The 15,052-nt window shown below is 37.5% G+C and overlaps 1 protein-coding gene and 1 non-coding gene across 2 annotated transcripts in view; both read right to left on the reverse strand.

Annotated features, from left to right (window-relative positions):
- Positions 1-15,052, reverse strand: part of PPM1E (protein phosphatase, Mg2+/Mn2+ dependent 1E) — a 169,307-nt gene that overhangs the window by 85,593 nt on the left and 68,662 nt on the right. The gene's annotated exons all lie outside the window — the stretch shown is intronic.
- Positions 7,982-8,088, reverse strand: LOC131747190 (U6 spliceosomal RNA). The gene has a single exon (XR_009332817.1). It is a non-coding gene; the product is annotated as a U6 spliceosomal RNA (small nuclear RNA).

The raw sequence follows: 15,052 nt of genomic DNA on the forward strand, positions 1-15,052 counted from the left end.
ATCAACAGATGAATGGATAAAGAAGATGTGGTACATATATACAATGGAATATTACTCAGCCGTAAAAAGAAATGAAACTGAGTTATTTATAATGAGGTGGATGGACCTGGAGTCTGTCATACAGAGTGAAGTAAGTCAGAAGGAGAAAAACAAATACCGTATGCTAACACATATATATGGACTCTAAGGAAAAAAAAAAAAATGTCATGAAGAGATTAGTGGTAGGATGGGAATAAAATACAGACTTACTAGAGCATGGACTTGAGGATATGGGGAGGGGGAAGGGTAAGCTGTGACGAAGTGAGAGAGTGGCAGGGACATATATACACTATCAAATGTAAATTAGATAGCTAGTGGGAAGCTGCCGCATAGCACAGGGAGATCACTTCTGTGCTTTGTGACCACCTAGAGTGGTGGGATCGGGAGGGTGGGAGAGAGGGTGATGCAAGAGGGAAGAGATATGGGAACATATGTATATGTATAACTGATTCACTTTGTTGTAAAGGAAAAACTAACACACTATTGTAAAACAGTTATACTCCAATAAAGATGTTTAAAAAAAAATTTTTTTAATAAAGTGATTTTACAATAAAAAAAAAATAAGGCTTATCTGAGAAAGATAAATACAAAATTCAGGGAAGTGCTTCAGTGGGAGGGAAGGGGCCGGCATAGGATTAAGGAAGGGTATGTAGAGGACCTTCAACTTAGATTTGTAAGGCTTAGTTTTGAAAAAAATCTTTAAATAAATATAGCAAAATATTAAGTATGGGTCATGGGTTTATGGGTGTTTGCTTTGTTCATTTTTCAATAGTAGTCTGTATTTTTGGAAATTTCAAAATCAAAATCTAGCGTAAGCATGTATCCTAATTTTCTCCTGAGTACAAACTTTCTCCTGTAGTTTAGAATCAGGATAGTTTGATACAGAGCCTAATGCATTACTGTGCTCAGTAAGTCCATGTTTGCACAGAAGAACTTTAAAAGGTAATAAAAAAACACAACCTGATTGGTTCATTATTCATGCCTTTCCAAATAAAGCAGCTTCATCCTAATGCAAAAAGAACCAATAAAAATAGAGATAACAAGAGATATTCACTGGAAATGTGTAACGATTTCCACTTCAATATAGTCTGCAATTTTGAATTAAGACAGACCCATCTGCAGAGAGATTTAATTGAGTTATTCAATTACAATTTATTTAATTTTAACTATGTTAAAGACCCTGTGTTAAGTACTAAGGATACAGAAATGAATGAGAAAGGATCCCTGTTCTTCAGTAGCTCACAGCCTAAAGAATCCTGAAAAATATTAACATAAAATGTAATAGATGTTATAAAAATGTACAAGGTGATATGAGATCACTCAATGAGTACCGGAGGGAAGGCTAATTCTGTCTGAGAGAGCTGGAAAGGTTTCAGAGATAGGATAATCTTTAAGATGGGACTTGAATAATGAGTAGAAGGTCAAGAGATACAAAAGAAAGGAAAATGTGCTTCAGGCAGGAGTGAAAATATAAATATATATATTACGTCCATATTATTCAGTCTCTGTTTGCAAATCCACCTATGCACTCACTAAAATTTATTTGTAACCCTTAAGTTACTATTTTCTCAGTCATTTATGGACATACACAGTGACAAAAAATTTGAGTTGCCTCAAGCACACATTCCAAGATGAGGTCAAACAAGGCAATACTCTGCCTTCTTGTTTCAGTTTTCATACTGTAAAAAAAGTGTTCTTTTTACAGTCTATTTACTCCCACATTTGTCTCATTTTTGTGCTTTGTGTTGGTGACTTTGCTGTTTAAAATGGTCCGCAAGCACAGTGCTGAAGTGCTAACTAGTGTTCCTAAGCACAGGAGGGTAACACGTGTATTCAATAACCTTCATTCAGGCATGAGTTATAGTGCTGTTGGCTGTAAGTTCTATGCTAATGAATCAACACACATAAAACGAGGTGTACTGAATGGTTGATGAAAACGTTGTGAGAGGCTCACAGGAACCTAACTCTATATTTCCTCTAGGAAATATGGCTCATTATTCACTAATTCAGTGTTTGTGGTGACTTTACAGAACATAACTACTGTGAATAATGAGAATCAAGTGTGTGTGTGCATTTGTGTGTATTCATTAGTTAACAAAATATTTCTTTGAATAAAATTTATTTATAGGAACCACTGACTACTTTGATTAGATACACATAGCATAGTACCTTGTCTTGAATAAGTAATGAATAATTAACTATAATAAAGATAACTGACAGCTTATTATGCATACTTACAGTCTTTAAAGACTTTAAATAGCATAGATATTATGAGGCATTTTGAAGTTTTAGTAGGGGACAAAAAGACCTTGCTTTAAAGATAGCTAAAATATTTGCAACCACTTAAGAGATGGAGTAGAAATTTACAGAAGCAGATGTGGCATAATTTTACTGATTTAGTTATTTCTACAAGGTATTATTGTGGATAATGGCAAAAGCAGTATGGTAAAAACTATGCATTAGAAAAATCCCAAGATTATTTTTAACAGTTTCCTTAATCAGATAACAGAACTGAACTATTACTTTCCCAAAGTGATTCCAATGAGCAAAAAACATAAAAGATCCCACACACAAAGTAGCTCATTATAATAAAAAAGAAGCAGGTAATATCCTTTAACAGTCATGTTGCTATAAGGTTAATCTTTACAGAAAGGTAGAACAAGTGAGTTGTACTGTTTAATACTTTACGAAGACTCTTTTTAACATTTACATTTCATGTAACTAATTATACCAATAGCTTTGAAGCACATACTTTAAAATTCATTTTCTTTCATTAGAATAAAGAAAACAAAAAACTAAAATGAACCTAAAAGAACACATAGACACTTGGGTCATGATGTCATAAATCCTTATCTGATTGAAAAATGTTATATTTTAAGTTTATAATGCCACTTTTTCCACCTTTGGTAAATGGCCCGCATCTTTTAAATTATATTCAACAGTTCTACAATTAAGAGCTACATCTTACACATTTTAAATATTCATTTATAGTTTGGGAAGATAGTTTTCAGAAGCTAATGAGATTGACAATGCTAACAGATAAAAGTCCTCTGATAATTTCAAATTCTATTTAAAAATACAGAAAAGAAGGATGAAAATCACTGTTTAAGGAGGTCAGAAGAGAACAAGAGATCAACATCCCATAATGCAAAAAACAGTACAAGTTTTCATTTTTGTATAGATAGTCAATGTAAAGCCAGTTCCATGGATATCACTCACTTACAGATAATGCTTAAATTTGTATCTCCAGTCATACCTCTCTTCTGAACTTCTGGTTCTTATATCCAACCACACCTACTCAGTATTTCTACTCAGATAGGTGCCACATCTGAATGTGTCCGAAACCAACCTCTTGAAATTAATACAACAGTGTAAATCAAGTATACTCCAATAAAAAATTTTTTTAAAGTGTATGTATGTGAATTGTTGATTCCCCTCCCACTTCCACATATAGAATGCCAGCAGCTAAGTGCACATACTCCAGCCCTGATAAGAGAATGAAAGTTTACCTCTAGAGAAACTGAAAAGGAGTGTTCTAGATTAGGAGACACTGGGCAAGGTAGAGACTAGAAGTGAGACAGAATAAAAAGAAAGGGATTTATCGACATATCAAATGGCAGGACTTTAATTCCTCTAACCATTCCTCTACCCACCCTGCCCCACCCTTAAACACTTGCATTTTATTGCCCGGGCAAGAAATTTGTAAGGTCTTTTTCTGGAGGCATCTGGAGGAACAGAGCAATGCTAGAGAAAAGTCTTCCTCATAGTGATGTATGGCCATGTCTCCATCCCAAAATGAGGCTAACCACAATAAATCTTCTTACTCCTAAAAAGCTTTTAATCAGTTTAAAACAAATACATACAGACCATCAACAGTCATCAGAAATGTAAGGAAATCATGAAAGATTAAAATCAGATATCAAAAGAGATATTTGATACTTAAAACATAATTGCTGAAATAAGGCATAAAATAGAGGTTGTGAAAATCCTCAGGAAAGTAGAACTAAATATGAAATGGAAAAGTGAAAGAAAAGATAGTTAAAGAACCAATCTAGGGAGATTAACTTTTGACTAACAGGAGTTCCAGGAAAAGAGGACAAAGAAAAGAGATGGAAGAAAATAATAACAAATACTTATCAAAGGCATAGTATATGTGCTAGGCATTGCTCTAAGTAAATTAATTTTAATTAATTAACTAATTAATTCTACGGTCAGCCTATGAAGTAGGTATTATTATTATCCCCATTTTATAGATGAAGAAAATTAGGAATGTAGAAGTTAATCTAATAGCTAGTAAGTATCAGAGCCAGAGTTCAAACCCAAGCAGTCTGGTGCCATGACTCACACTCTCAGCAACTATGTACTGCTGCCTCTCTACCAAAGAAATCATATTAAGAGGGCAGGCTAAGACGGCAGATTGAACGTGAACATTCAATTAACTCCCTCCAGAAACTCCACTAAAACAACAGTACAGGGAATTTTTTTAAATACATAATCCCAAAGAGTGAGGAGGCAAAGAGAAAAAGAAAACAACAACAGATTTTTGGACACCAGAAAGTAGATGATAGAGTGGTAACTGATTTAGCAGATGAGAGAAAGACAAGTCTAAAACCAACAGTGAGGAAAGCTGAGAACAAACTCAATATATACCACCGAATCCTCTAAACAAACAAGAACTGGCAACACTTAGGTACCTGTAGAACTGCAGGTAAGTGGGGAGTGAGACGGATAAAATAAGAACTGGTGAAAACGGCTTAAGAAGCTGTTAGATCCCTAGGTCCCCTCTCTCCGTTCTAGATGCCTAGGTTACTGCCTCTCCCTAGTTCCCTAATCCTGGCAGAAGTCTGCCACTTATCCCCTGGAGAGGGTAAAACAGGGATTCTTGATTAGGGGACACCAGGCAGTTAAGGGCATAAGTACCATAGTGAAAAACAAAGGGATTAAATGACTTCATGCATAAGTAAATGTAGAATTCTAAGATTAGTGGTCCTCTTCCCCCATTCTATTGAGCCAGACAAATTAGAAATTTTTTTATCATGAATCTTGGTTAGGGTCAGAAGATTCCCTAACAAATAACCCAACCAGGTTATACTAGAATGAAACTCAAAACTCCTATTCTTGTGCTAGGCCTCCCAATCTTAAGAGCAGCCAGCTGAGGGACATCCCTGGTGGTCCAGTGGTTAAGACTCCACGCTCCCAACACATGGGGCCCAGGTTCGATCCCTGGTCAGGGAACTAGATCCCACATGCATGCTGCAACTAAGAGTTCACATGACACAACTCAGGAGCTGGCCTGCCGCAACTAAGGAGCCTGCCTGCCGCAACCAAGACCCGGCACAACCAAATAAATAAAATTTTTTTTTTAAAAGAACAGCCAGGGCTTCCCTGGTGGCGCAGTGGTTGAGAGTCCGCCTGCCGATGCAGGGGACAAGGGTTCGTGCCCCGGTCCGGGAAGATCCCACATGCCGCGGAGCAGCTGGGCCCGTGAGCCACGGCCGCTAAGCCTGCGTGTCCGGAGCCTGTGCTCCGCAACGGGAGAGGCCACAACAGTGAGAGCCCCGCGTACAGCAAAAAAAAAAAAAAAAAAAAGAACAGCCAGCTGAGATGACAAGATAACCTAAAGCAAGTCTATATATGGAAGACAGAGACCAAAATCAATAGGAGAATACAAAGCAATTAGGTAGAAAGAAATCATGCAAAGAAAATTTTAAGAAAAAAAATATTTCCAAGAGATACTTAAAACAAATTAAACTTTAAAAGAAATTTTAAAAGAGGAAAGGAACACTTCTAAACTAATTTTATGAGGCCAGCATTACCCTGATACCAAAGCCAGACAAGGACACCAGAAGAAAAGAAAATTACAGACCAGTATCCCTGATGCACATGGATGTAAAAATCCTCAACAAAATATTAGCAAACCAAATTCAACAATACATTAAAAGGATTATACATAATAATCAAGTGGGATTTAATCCAGGGATTTAAGGATGGCTCAACATCTACAAGTCAATCAATATGATACACCACATTAACCTAATGAAGGATAAAAATATGACCATCTTAATAGACGCAGAAAAAGCATTTGACAAAATTCAACATCCATTTGCGATAAAAAAAAAAAAACTCTCAACAAAGTAGGTATAGAGGGGATATATTCAACATAATAAAGGCCATATATGACAAGCCCACAGCTAACATCATCCAGATTAGAATAAGTGAAATTATTTGTTTGCATATGACATCCTCTTATATGTAGAAAACCCTAAAGACTTATTTTAAAACCGTTAAAATAAACAAATTCAGTAAAGTTGAAGGATACAAAATCAATATGCAAAAACTCGGTTGCATTTTATACCCTAACAGCAAACTATCAGAAAGAAAAACTAAGAAAGCGTGCTACAAACTACAAATACACCCACTACTGTATGAATAGCATTTTGAGTGCTTCTTAAGGGCAAAAACGAAACTTGAGGCAAAATAAAATCTCATGTTCATAATACACTTAAACCACAAACCACAGTGTTCATCATGCAGTCAGTTTTAAAAAATGCAACATCCCAACAACAGAAAAACATAAACTCTTTATCCACTGAAGAGATATATACTCATATGTATTGCATGGAGTAATTCTCTTCAGATGAGGTATTTGTAAAATCTCTCTCATTAATGACAGTGCAGATGTGCTGACATCCTCAGGATGTTTCCCTGAGATTCAAACTCACTGTATCCCATCTCCGGAGTCTCTTGATGAGCTGCATTTCCCCCCTTTTGTATTATCCATGACATTAGTAAGGTTAGAACTAAAACAGACTTAATTACAGTACCTTTCAAATAAGTTACTAAATATAGTTCTTTGTTCGGTCAACTGTGATTGCCCATGAAAATTACAGGAGTGTTTAAAAACAAAATGAATAGGAGTCTATTAAATTATGTCTGGGACCAAAGCTTTTTTTATATGGGAATTTATGAGATAACTTATATTTGGAGAATTGATTACAATTTTAGGAAAGTGAACTTTGTTCTGCCATATGGGTCTCAAAATGGCAATACCTGAAACACTGGGATTTACAAGTACAGTATGGAGTCCCCCCTTATCTACGTGGGATGTGTTCCAAGACCCCCCAGTGGATGCCTAAAACCATGAATAGTAGCGAACTCTAAATATACTATACTTTTTCCTTTACATACATACCTAGGATAAAGTTTAATTTATAAATTAGGCACAGTAAGAGATTAACAACAACTAATAATAAAATAGAGCAATAATAACAATATACTGTAATAAAAGCTATGTGAATGTGGTCTCTCAAAATATTTTACAAATTTAATGCCTTTTCCATCTTAACTAAGCATTGTATCGCACTGTGGCCATAAGACTAGCATGAATTTGTTTATCTCGCAAAGTAAAACTGAGGATAAGGGGGACCACTGTGTATATTGTGCCTGTTCATTTTTTTTTAACATCTTTATTGGAGAATAATTGCTTTACAATGGTGTGTTAGTTTCTGCTGTATAACAAAGTGAATCAGTTATACATATACATGTTCCCATCTCTCTTCCCTCTTGCGTCTCCCTCCCTCCCACCCCTCTAGGTGGTCACAAAGCACGGAGCTGATCTCCCTGTGCTATGTGGCTACTTCCCACTAGCTATCTATTTTACGTCTGGTAGTGTATATATGTCCATGCCACTCTCTCACTTTGTCACAGCTTACCCTTCCCCCTCCCATATCCTCAAGTCCATGCTCTAGTAGGTCTGTGTCTTTATTCCCGTCTTACCCCTAGGTTCTTCATGACCTTTTTTAATTTTTATGTTTTTCTTAGATTCCCTATATATGTGTTAGCATACGGTATTTGTTTTTCTCTTTCTGACTTACTTCACTCTGTATGACAGACTCTAGGTCCATCCACCTCACTACAAATAACTCAATTTCATTTCTTTTTAAAAAATATGGAACGCTTCACGAATTTGCGTGTCATCCTTGCGCAGGGGCCATGCTAATCTTCTCTGTATCGTTCCAATTTTAGTATATGTGCTGCCGAAGCGAGCACTGCCTGTTCATTTTGAGACAAAGAATTGCTTCTATAAGAGCCAAGCAAAGAAAGATCAAAGTAAATTTATGAGAACTAACTACAGGTTCAGCCAAGATCAAGAGAGGATATCCTTTGACTCACTTTTGTCCACATTCCTCAAGGCATCAATTTAAACCTTACTTTCTTTCATAAGGTTCTTTTCCCCAAACTGTTTCTTTCCTAGTTTCCTGCTGCTAATTAGACAAATTGATACTGATACAAAGAGCATATATTATGTAACATATAACACAGAGCTACTTGGTTATAGAGCTACTTGGTAGAAAATGTTCTGTTTCTCAAGTTCATTATGCTATATTAATTTACTAATCTAAAAGAAATCTGTAGAGCAGTCTTTCAGACCTTCTGTTTTTACATTTATAATTAGTTAAGTAGAAAGAAGTTCTATTTTTTTAGAAATAATCATTTTATAAGTTAGGTACACCAAATTCATGGACAGGTTACCTCTCATGGAAAGAGACAGAAATGAGACAAAGATGGGGTGGGGAGAGGACAAAGGGTAATTTAGCTTTATATAGCCATGTTTTATTACTTTTATTTAAAATATTTAAATATTGGAATTTCTCAGAATAAAAAATTTTTAAAACTGTGTAGGAACTCATATATATACTCCTTATCACAGCCAACCAATCTCCTTTCTATAGGCTGTGTAGGAAATCACAATGTGCAGAGTTTCCAATGGGGAAAGGCCAGTTACTTTCTCCCACACATCTTTAAAGTCCCAATTATCCAATAAGTCACTGAGAAAATACCCAAAGGCTCTCTGAGGTAGTCCACACCAGGTTCTCACTAACTTCTCAAAAGACCCACATAGGCGCATATTATTATTGTTAACTGGTATCTCTGAGGTCCAGAATCCACTTCTACCTGAGTAATGACATCTTCATATAGACATCTTACAGCATGAACACTCTGGCATAATTCCTCTTATATTCTCAGACATGAAATACTATTTTCATCTGGTGAGATTTCTATAACTATTAGAATCTTGATAGAACTCTCAAAGCTACACAAATATAATCAGTGATAAAATCATAAAACATTAAGTCTATTTGTTCTTCAGTATTGAGAGACTGATTATACAAATAGACAATGACCAGATCATATACAACTCTGACACACAGTCTCTTTGGAGGGCAAACAACCTGGGAAGTCAAATCACAGTCTCTGTAGCAATCAGTTCAGAAGTTAGGATTTGGTCAATGACTGTCAGCTTCTTCTTTTTTTTTTTTTTTTTCCCCCTCCACAGCCCACCACACACTTTCAACTCAGCAACCAGACAAAGACAAATATACTTCCCAAACCAATTACCTAAGATGACTGTCTTCTAGTTAGCATTTCAGCTTCCCCATGCCAAACAGTCTCCAATCAGCATATCTTTTCTCTTTTTCACCATAAAAGTTGCCCACCCGTGTGAATCTGCCAAATGCAAGTGATGGTGGCAATTTTCTTGCTACGCCAAGCTTTGAATTTACAGCCTGTTTGTTCTCATTTTGGGTGGTCTTTATTTCCACAGTAGTGCAAAAATCATGCAAAAAGAAAACTAACATTATGAGCATTTTATTCTAATCCCATTAAGATCACACTTCAATCTGGCTGTTAGCTATTGCTCTGTTTGCCAATCAGCTCACCAGAAACAACTTATTTCTTTTGATAAATGGTTTTTCATCACTTGAAAGACAAATCTGGTATTCTACTTCAATATTTGATGTTTCAGACTCACATTGGTATAGTTTCTTTCTTGAGAACTGTGATCACTTGAAAATAATAACCTAAGATTGTGCTATCTTTTAGAAAAACAATAATGCTGGTGGTATAACTTAGAACTAAATAGTGCAGTAAAATATCTGCTGTCAATCTGTGAATATATCTGCAGAAAATATCAGAGGGTGATGCCTAAATTTTGTTGGTATTGAAATGATAAATCAGAGTAAACTACAAGAGTTATGAAAATTCATCTGCAGTAAATTGAAGTTGTTTTGGGTAAATTGTGAGTTTAGACCTACAATGGCATAACTAATGTGAGTAGAAATTTTAATGACTTTATAAAAAAAAAGGTTAAGGGCTTCCCTGGTGGCGCAGTGGTTGAGAGTCCGCCTGCCGATGCGGGGGACACGGGTTCGTGCGCCGGTCCGGGAGGATCCCACATGCCAAGGAGCGGCTGGGCCCGTGAGCCATGGTCGCTGAACCTGCGCGTCCGGAGCCTGCGCTCCGCAACGGGAGAGGCCACAACAGTGAGAGGCCCGCGTACCGCAAAACAAAAACAAACCAAAAAAAAAAAAAAAAAAGTTATGAATGAAAAATCAAGAGCATTATATTTTCAATCACATCTTTTAGATTTGGTATTAATGTAATTACTTAAGGAAGTAAAACAAAACTCCAAAATGTTCAGTTCTTTGTGTGATATTATATACCTGAAAAAAAAATTCAAATATTTGTTAGAGAAATGAAGTATAATATGTAGGAAGTAGTGTTTATAGTAAACATATTGAAGTTTTACCGTAAATTATTTGCTATGATAGAGGAGCTTCCACAAATTATTAGAACAACAGAAGTTTTATCAAATGTTTTTTTAAACCACAAGTGGACAGAGAATTGAATAATTTACTGACTTCAATTTTTATTTATCTTTTTTAAACTTCTATTATGTGCTATTCCAGGAAGTTGTTCTAAAGAGCTTCGGAGTAGAACTCTAGAACTCTAGGCTTTCTCCTATATAGTTTACAATTTGAATTTTAAGATCATTATTTTGAGAAAATATTCCTACATTATTAAAAAAATAAGTAGCCCCTTCAGAAATAAGTTCATCTGAAATTCCTTTACTAACTCTTAAGAGCAGAGTAATCTGAGTAAGCATTTCTACTAAATATTTCTACTAGGATTCACTGCCCTATCTGACAAACCCATTTCTTTCGGTTGCATTCATTATCTTGATAGCTTCATCTAAGTGTTGAATATTGCTCAACAAAAGACCACAGCCTCAATTGTAGGATAGTAGTAGCTCCAATTAGGAGACAAAAGATGGATTTATGGTTCACATTTGAAAGGAGTGTTATTTCAGAAGATGATCTCTGTATTATATGCAGTGATATACCATTTTAAAGAACTAATCCCATTTGGTTGAAAATCGTGAACCATGACCTGAATTACAGAGGAATAAATCTGTAAAGTAAATCTAGTCGCTAGGTTGCTATATGCTACCATTGGGTCCTTCCTGAAAATGCTAATTAATGATGACTACCAGAATATACCCAGATATGTACTGTGTCAGAAACTTCTAGTAAATTCATATTTCATCACACAATTCTCCTATATGATTGGCTACACTAAGACTGGGCATTCATACATAGACAAAGCCTATTACAATGGGCAAAGTGACCACGTCATTCCTTGAACGCATAACTAACTTATAGTCTACCTCTGTATCCACAGTTCTTCCATATCTGAGGTTCCACATCCAAGGATTCAACCAACCCATGCATCGTGTAGTACTGTGCTATTTACTATTGAAAACAATCTGTGTATAAGTGGACCCATGCAGTCCAAACAGGTTTTGTTCAAGGGTCAACTGTACAGGCATACCTTGGAGATATGGCAGCTTTGGTTTCAGACCACTATAATAAAATGAATATTACAATAAAGTGAGTCACACAAATTTTTTGGTTTCTAAGTGTATATGAAAGTTAAGTTTATACTATACTGTACAGTCTATTAAGTATGCAATAGCATTATATCTAAATGATCCATGTACGTACCTAAATTAAACAATACTTTTTTGCTAAATAATGCTAACCATCATCTGAGCCTTCAGCAAGTCATAATCTTTTTGCTGGCAGAGGGTCCTGCCTCGACGTTAGTGGCTGCTGACTGATCAAGGCGGTGGTTGCTGAAGGTTGGGGGAACCGTGGCAATTTCTTAAAATAAGACAACAATGCAGTTTGCTGCATTGATTGACTCGTCCTTTCGTGAATGATTTCTCTGTAGCATGTAATGCTGCCTGACAGCATTTTATCCACAGGAAAACTTCTTTCAAATGTGGAGTCAATCCTCTCAAACCCTGACACCACTTTATCAACTAAGTTTATGTAATATTCTAAATCCTTTGTTGTCATTTCAACAGTCTTCACAACATCTTCACCAGGAGTAGATTCCATCTCAAGAAATCACTTTCATTGCTCATCCATAAGAAGCTCATCTGTTAAAGTTTTATCATGATAGCAGCAATTCAGTCACATTTTCAAGATCCACTTCTAATTCTGGTTCCCTTGCTATTTCCACCGCATCTGCACTTGTTACTTCCTCCACTGAAGTCTTGAACCTCTCAAGTCATCCACAAGGGTTGGAATCAAGTTCTTCCAAAATCCCGTTAATGCTGATATTTTGACCTCTTCCCACGAATCAGGAATGTTCTTAATGATGTAACAGAGGAGAACAAACCTGACTCCATGTTGGTTCTATTCCTTTAGCTCTAACCTTTGTGTTCTGTTGCCTGTGTTTAGTCATGCTGGTTCTGCACCTTTGTAAAAGAATGTTGCCTATAGTCTGACATATACACAATAGCCCTTTCTCAAGGTTCTGCCTCCCAGACTTGATTTTTAAAGGTACAACACTTTTCATATCGAGATAAAAAGTAGAACAGAGAACGTTTGTCTTGTTGGAGGTTTACAGGAACGTGGTGACCTGACCCACATGGACACCCGCAGGAACAAAGGATTATCACATCCCCTCTGGGGTCTAGCAGGCCCCAAGAAGTCTGCAACAACCAGCCAAACCCTCTCCCCCTTTTAGTATAAAAGAAGCCTGAATTCTAACTTATGTAAGATGACTCTTTGGAACACTAGTCCACCATCTTCTCAGTCTGCTGGCTTTCTGAATAAAATTGCTATTCCTTGCCCCACTACCTTGTTTCTCAATTTATTGGTCTGTCATACAGCAAGCAGTACAAGCTTGGACTCTGTAACAATGGCATCTAGAGCAGTGAATCCTTTCCAGAAGGTTTTCAATTTACTTGCTCAGATCTATCAGAGGAATCACTATCTACAGCTGCTAATAGCCTTATAAAATGTAGGACTTGAGGGCTTCCCTGGTGGCGCAGTGGTTGGGAACCCGCCTGCCGATGCAGGGGACACGGGTTCGTGCCCTGGTCCGGGAGGATCCCACGTGCCGTGGAGCGGCTGGGCTTGTGAGCCATGGCTACTGAGCCTGCGCGTCCAGAGCCTGTGCTCCGCAACGGGAGAGGCCACAACAGTGAGAAGCCCGCGTATCACAAAAAAAAAAAAAAAAATGTAGGACTTGAAAGTCAAAATTCGTAAATAGTAGGACTTGAAAGTCAAAATTACTCTTTGATCCATGGGTTGCAGAATGGATTGGGGTTAGCAGGCATGAAAATGTTAATCTTGTACATTTCCATTTCAGCTCTTGGGTGACCAGGTGCATTGTCATTGAGCAGCAATATTTTGAAAGGTACCTTTTTTTCTGAGCAGTAGGTCCCAACAGTGGACTTAAAATATTCAGTAGCCCATGCTGTAAACAGATGTGCTGTCATCCAGGCTTTGCTGTTCCATTTATAGAGCACAGGCAGGATAGAGTTAGCATAATTCTTAAGGGCTTTAGGACTGGGTGGGCTGGGGGGTGGAGGGTGGGATGGGAGGGAGGTCCAAGAGGGAGGGGATATAGGTATACATATAGATGATTCACTTCATTGTACAGCAGAAGCTAACACAACATTGCAAAGCAATTTTACTCCAAGTAAATAAATAAATAAAGTGGGGGAGAGGTTCCCCCCTCCAAAAATTAAATAAACATTAGGTTGTTTTGAAAAAAAAAAGGGGCGGGCTCTAGGATTTTCAGAATGGTAAATGAGCACTGGCTTCAACTTCAAGGTACCAGCTGCATTAGCCCCTAGCTAGAGATGACTCTGTTGTTTGAAGCTTTTTTTTTTTTTTTTTTTGTGGTAGGCGGGCCTGTCACTGTTGTGGCCTCTCCCGCTGCGAGGCACAGGTTCTGGACGCGCAGGCTCAGCGGCCATGGCTCACGGGCCCAGCCGCTCCGCGGCATGTGGGATCTTCCCGGACCGGGGCACGAACCCATGTCCCCTGCATTGGCAGGCGGACTCTCAACCACTGCGCCACCAGGGAAGCCCTGTTGTTTGAAGCTTTGAAGCCAGGCATTAGATTCTCCTCTCTAGTATAAAAGTCCTAGATGGCATTTTTTTTCCCAATAGAAGGCTGTTTCATGAATATTGAAAATCTGTTTAGTGTAGCCACCTTCATTAATTACCTTAGCTTAGATCTTCTGGATAACTTGCTGCAGCTTCTACTGATATATCTGCACTTGCTATTTCACTTTGCACTTTACGTTATGGAGATGGCTTCTTTCCTTAAAGCTTATGAACCAACCTCTGCTAGCTTCAAACTTTTCTTCTGCAGCTTCCTCATCTCTTAGCCTTCAAAGAATTGAAGAGAGTTAGGGTGTTGCTCTGGATTCGGCCTGAGGGAATGTTGTGGCTGGTTTCATCTTCTATACAAACCACTAAAATTTTCTCCATATCAGCAACAAGGCTGTTTTGCTTTCTTAAAATTCATGTGTTCATTGAAGTAGCACTTCTAATTTCCTTCAAGAACTTTTCCTATGTATTCACAACGTAGCTAACCAGTGCAAGAGGGCTAGCTTTTGGTCTGCATCAGCTTTTTTTTCAAAATAAATTTATTTTATTTATTTCTTTATTATTTCTTTTGGCTGTGCTGGGTCTTCGTTGCTGCGTGAAGACCTTTCTGTAGTTGCAGCGAGCGGGGGCTACTCTTTGTTGCGGTGCCCGGGCTTCTCATTGCAGTGGCTTCTCTTGTTGTAGAGCACGGGCTCTAGGCGTATGGGCTTCAGTAGTTGTGGCACGTGGCCTCAGTAGTTGTGGCTCGTGGGCTCTAGA

Source organism: Kogia breviceps, chromosome 19, assembly GCF_026419965.1.
Source record: "Kogia breviceps isolate mKogBre1 chromosome 19, mKogBre1 haplotype 1, whole genome shotgun sequence".
Classification (NCBI taxonomy): Eukaryota; Metazoa; Chordata; class Mammalia; order Artiodactyla; family Physeteridae; genus Kogia; species Kogia breviceps.